Genomic DNA, 6,000 nt, shown 5'->3' on the forward strand with positions numbered 1-6,000 from the left:
TGAGACAAGGAATCTGTCAGAGAAAACTGCGTTCGTAAACAAGAGTATAATAATAATTGCAGAGTTAGGGTAGAATTGAAATGTAAGTGTGAGGCCTGATTAAACACAAGTCAATACATGATCGAGGGGTGTTCAAAGCGTAAGATGACTTTATAGTTTTCTCAAAAAATATTTATTTATTGGTCAATATTTATATTGTCCTCTTCAAAGAAACCCCCGTTAGATATAATACACTTGTGCCAAAGCTTTTTCCAATCATGAAAGCACTTTTGATAATCATTTTGAGGTAGGGCCTTGAGTTCTTTCAGCGATGCAATTTTTATCTCTTTAATCGTTGAAAATCGATGTCCTTTCATGGGTTTCTTAAGTTTTAGGGAAAAAAAGTCACTATGAGCGAAATCCGGTGAATATGGAGGCTAAGACATGACTGTGGTGTTGGTCTTGGCCAAAAAATCTCTCACAAGCAACGACGAATGAGCAGATGCATTATCATAATGTAAAATCCACGAATTGTTTTTCCAAAATTTCGGACGTTTTTTGCGTATGGCCTCTCGTAAACGACGCATGACTTCAAGGTAGTACTCCTTATTGACCATGCGACATTGTGATAAGAATTCATGATGAACCACGGTCATCAAAGAAGACAGTGAGCAAAACCTTGACATTTATCGAACTTATTATGCTTTTTTGGGTGTTGGCTCTTCTGGGATCTTCCATTGGGACGATTGGACTTTGGTTTGGACATTATAACCATATACTCACGTTTCATTATCAGTTATAACCCTTTTGAGAAAATCAGGATCTTCATTGACTTCACTGAACATCTCCTGAGCGATGGTCATGCGACAGTTCTTTTGATCAAAATTAAGCAATTTTAGAACTAATTACCCTGACACACGTCTCATGTCCAAAACTTCCGAAAGAATATCATGGCGTGAACCAACCGATCAACGTCTTCTGCAACTTCTCTGATGGTGATTCGACGATTTTTTAACACAATTTTTTTAAATTCTTCAACCTTTTTATCTGTTGATGTTCTGGGACTTCCAGGGTGAGGTTCGTCTTCGACATCCTCCCGGTCTTCTTGGAACAGCTTATACCACTTATACACATTTTTCTTAATCAGAGTAGACTCACCGTATGCATTTGTCAACATTTCAAGAGCTTTAAAGCACTGGATTACATTTTTCACACACAATTTAATGCAGACTCTTTGCTCCATTCTTTTCGAAAGAAGAAAATCGCCAAGCACACCAAACACTTCCAACCTCTGACGCCTCTGCTAGAAAAACAACACGTACTATATAGTTAAAACTATGAATATATGATCATGGCGAGTGTACCGACACAATAACAAAAATTCAAAACTTGAATGTACATAGTCCGCGAAAATTGAAGTCACCTTACTTTTTGAACACCCCTTGTATTATCAAAGCAAATAAAGTATAATGATGAAAAATGCAAACTCATAATTGATGTCATCACATGCTCGCGGGTAAAAAATGCCACAGCAAACAAACAGTAGAATATGCTGCGTCAGATAGAGGCATCGACACAACAACAACGAATTCACATATAGTTCACAATGTCCACTCACTCCAAGAGTCAAGTAATGTAACACGTCGGCTTGTCGATGAAAATGTGTCGAAACAAGACAAAATTGGTAATCCATTGATGGGATCAAATTTTCAGATATGAAACTAAAAATTTTCAATCTACCGGCTATTACGAAAGTTACTTGGTTTCCTCCTGTTCTACGCATGCGCATTGTGATTGTTCGGCTCTCTTGCTTTTTTTAATAGACGTTCAGCTTGCTCTTCACTTGCACTTCTGCTGCTGTAATCAATTAAAAAAATTTCTTACAGGATTATCTAGCAGAGATTGTGATAAGAAAACTAATTCGTCACAAGTCTTCATCCAAATTTGATGAGTAAATTTCTTTGTATGAAAAAGTTATAACCTCAAAATCGATAACATGTATTTTCACACGGTAAAAGTGTGTTTCGAATTTTCAAAAATAAAAACTTAATTATCTGTTACGGTCTCAAGCACATATGTGTTAATTTTAAGGTCTTAATGTTAGTTTGAAAAAATTATAACAATGATCAATACCACTTTAAAAATGACAATCATCTTACTTTTGACGCATATAAATTTGCGTAAAATATCGCATGAAAATTGGTTTCAGAAGTTGAACAATACGTTCGAACAAAGCTACATGTTTTATTTTGGTCGAAATCTATATATAACGGCTTGAATATATCGCAGTACCAACAGTAGGTAATGAACATGGGATTTAAAACTTAAGCATTAAATTCTGCATTTTTTGTATGGATCGTAAATCTTGATATATGACAGCTCGAATGTGTCGCAATACCAACGGTACATTACCTAAAACAAATAGCATCTGTCGATACTAGTGCAAAAAAGTCATTTGTGGACATTTCCACTCAAGCAAAATGAAGACGAATAGACTACATGAGGATGAAAACTCTTCCTCGCACATATATCTAACTCTACTTTTGATACAACATGTGTGAAACGACATTTGCAGTATATTTACTTTCCGAAGCGTGCATAGTTCAAGTATATGAGCACTGAGTGTTGAAATATTATTTTTAAAAAATAATGCATTGCGAATTTAATTCTAAACTTTGAAACTGTAATATTGAAATATGTAAGTAAGATATTCAAAAATTTTTAAGATATTCAAAAGTAATTGGACAAGTCGTTAGCGATAATTTTGTTACAATATTAATATTTACAAATAAACTAATTAATTTTTTTTATTGCCAAACTTTTCTGACAAAATGATATCTCTGCAAAATTATTCATGTTTGAAGTATCCAGAAAATCCATAGTTTTTGAATTCTGATAGCTACCATAACTTTGCTAATTGATCTAGATGAATTGCTAATGCACCAAGTGATGTGCAAGATTTTTTTATTCAAAACTTTTATCTGAATTTCTTTCCCAAAATTATATACTTTGAGAGTAAAGCAGCTATTATTTTGAAATTGATAATAAATGACTTGATATAATTATATATGATAACTTGGGGAAAAGTATGTGTTTTATAAGGAAATGCAAGGATCATAAAATTTTCTAATCTTGTAACAAGAGATACAACAATAATCTGAAACAATTACATAATAAAATTTAATATATCATAAAGCAATTCTTACTTATAAAGAATAGATTATCATGTTGCAAAAACACTCAGAAAGTACCATCAAAGCACAGTCATGAATGATTTAATTTTGGAAAAAATTTTGATTTTCAAAATCGGTAACACAGCTTTGTTAAAGTAAGCATTTTGTAAATTTTGAGATTATAATACTTTTTAAATAAACAAAATTGAATATTGAATGTTGATGAAAACTAAAATTATATAAGAAATATCTTCAAATTTTATTGCTTCAATCCATTAACAATTCATTTATTACCACCCAGTAGAACATAATAAGTAATATTTTAATCACATTGCTATCCAAAATGAAGCACCTACAATGAAGCCATAGAACCAATTTAATTATTTAAAATAATTAATGAATAGTAATTTATTACAAATATTATTATAACTATTAATTAAATATCAATTTTACGACAACATGAAATTACCACTAAACCAATTTAACACCAAACATACCATCATTTTTCAGAGTTAGAAAGAACTTATTAACCTTTAAAGGACACGAAAGCCATTGCTCACCCCATGTTCGACACTTTATCGATGATGAATCCATGATATGAGATACCTTTTTCAGGGATTTCCTATGAGAGATAAAACAGCTCAAATCCTGGTCCTCTAAAGGATAATATCCATTAAATATTGTCCAATCAAAATCTTTTTCAATTTTTAATAGTAAAATATTAAGTTGCCATTAAATGTTGAATAAGAATATTAAAAAAGCAAAATAAAAAATGTACACAGCTTTATTTATGAAATTTAAAATGATATCTTGAAAATTAAAATCAATACTGACTCAATATACTTTCAACTAAAACATTTAGATTAATCTAGTTTTACAAACTAATGATTATTAAAATATTTATAATTTTACTACTTCAATTCTAAAGTTTTTGATAGTCCTATCTTAAGATAATAGTTGTGGTCAGATACTTTGTTTATGAAAACCATTAATATGCATAACAAAATGTATTTGTTTTAATGTAATTAATGGTTGAAAACGCAACATTTTAGTGAACATTATTAATCTATTTTTATAAATAATTTCAAATAATAACTCATGATATCAATGTTATCGTTATAAAAACTTAATAAAGTTAATACAATTAAGTTAGCTTATACCGTAATTACTATTATTGATTTTCATTTAAGATGTCAATTTATAAATAACATTCAACTAAGCAGAATAAATTTTTGAAAAAACACATAAACATTATGCTACTTTAACTTAGAAATTAAAATAATTTTCAGAAAGTATCATTTTGATTAATAAGTTATGAATTAATTAAATATAATTATATCTGAAATCATTCATACCAGCTTGATTTTCAGAAAATAGTTGTGAAAAAACATTTTATACAAAATGTACATTTCTTGGTAATTCATTAGCACTTTCACTATTAGTCTGATTGTCAAAAAAAGTTATCACATCACTGATGACACATTTTCATAAAAAACATTATCTAAAATATAAAAAACATATTCCAAATCAACATATGCGAAATTCAATAAAGAATAAATACTATATAAATTTTTTCAGCATCTGACATTCTTGAAAATTACAACAGGTTACACATAGCATCCATCAAGACAACCCTCAAACGTCCAACGTTTACAATTAATCGATAAAATACAAATTTAAAATGTATCATAAAGTAATACTACATTTTAATTACAGCTGTTAATGTGACGATCGAATGAATAAATTATAATAATAATACAGATGTACTTGAATTCTACGGAAACTAAATTTTTATTAATATATGTTCTGTGCGGTTGTATCACGTATGCTAGCCAACAGGAATCTATCGAAACAACATTTGCAGTCATTAAACATTATCGCCACTACAAATTACCGAAATACAAATGTAAAATATACGCATACAGCGATACTCTCACGACGACGTCAATCGCCAAACTAGGTGTCAAGAAAAGTCACGAAAACGGCGTCCCCCCGCTACATGTCACATAGATGCTCTATCCTATTATTTAGACTTTATGCTTTGTGATCATGACATTACAAAAGGTTTTAAAAGTTAGTTTACAGAATTAGTTGATTTTTAATAATGCAAAACCTAAATAAATAATAGATTAGTTCGTTAAATACTAAATAACACGGATTACAAACGGTCGTTTATTTGTAGACAGTTAATTAATTTTATAAACATAAAAAAACACAGGCCAACGCCTTTTCAGAACTAGGAACTGGATGTAATGCAACCGAAGAAATTCGGTGTGCTGAAGTCGAACCCGGGCACAGAATTATGTTTCTTCAGACCATCACCCACCTCACCCACCTCAGCCAGCAAATAACGGCTGGACTGACAAAAAAGATATTATTCGATGTATCATTAATAAAACCCTCTAAATATACTTCTGGTTTTAATTGCACTTTTCTAATTATTTAAGAAAAAATTAAAAATGAATGGGCGTTTTTCCTTTTCTTTGCAAGTGTGAAAACTTCGAAAAGAGTCAATATTTTTTAAAAGTAATACAATAGAAGAACTAAACCTCCAATGATCTTCATTACATCCTCATTATTTTTCCGAAATTATCAATATAAATTGAAAATAACGAATATCTAATTTTCCGGTTCCTTGTTCAGTTACGCTGGTTTCAGTTTCAGTTTACTAGATGGCGGTGGATCTCTTAGCTGAGACTCCGATATGCCAAAACATATGCGTTGACCAAGGAGAATTCGTAGTTTGAAATTCAAGTAGTAAGAGTAGTTTATAGTTAAGGTTGATAAATTTAATTCTATTGGTTAGATAGATTTGTGAGCAGCGTAGGATTGCATAAAGAAAAGAGTG

The 6,000-nt window shown here is 30.6% G+C and overlaps 1 protein-coding gene across 8 annotated transcripts in view; it reads right to left on the minus strand.

The window, feature by feature from the left end:
• Positions 1 to 5,090, minus strand: part of LOC131675033 (latrophilin Cirl-like) — a 795,927-nt gene extending 790,837 nt beyond the window's left edge. For 7 of the 8 annotated variants that reach the window (XM_058953849.1, XM_058953854.1, XM_058953850.1 and 4 more), the window contains exon 1: positions 4,508 to 5,090. The gene's annotated coding sequence lies outside the window, so the exon portion shown is untranslated. The remainder of the gene's footprint in view (positions 1 to 4,507) is intronic. The other variant, XM_058953848.1, reaches the window with a different exon arrangement.
• Positions 5,091 to 6,000: the final 910 nt, after the last annotated feature.

The sequence above is a fragment of the Phymastichus coffea genome, unplaced genomic scaffold (assembly GCF_024137745.1).
Source record: "Phymastichus coffea isolate CEN01 unplaced genomic scaffold, Cenicafe_Pcof_1.1 PCOF00015, whole genome shotgun sequence".
Taxonomy (NCBI): domain Eukaryota; kingdom Metazoa; phylum Arthropoda; class Insecta; order Hymenoptera; family Eulophidae; genus Phymastichus; species Phymastichus coffea.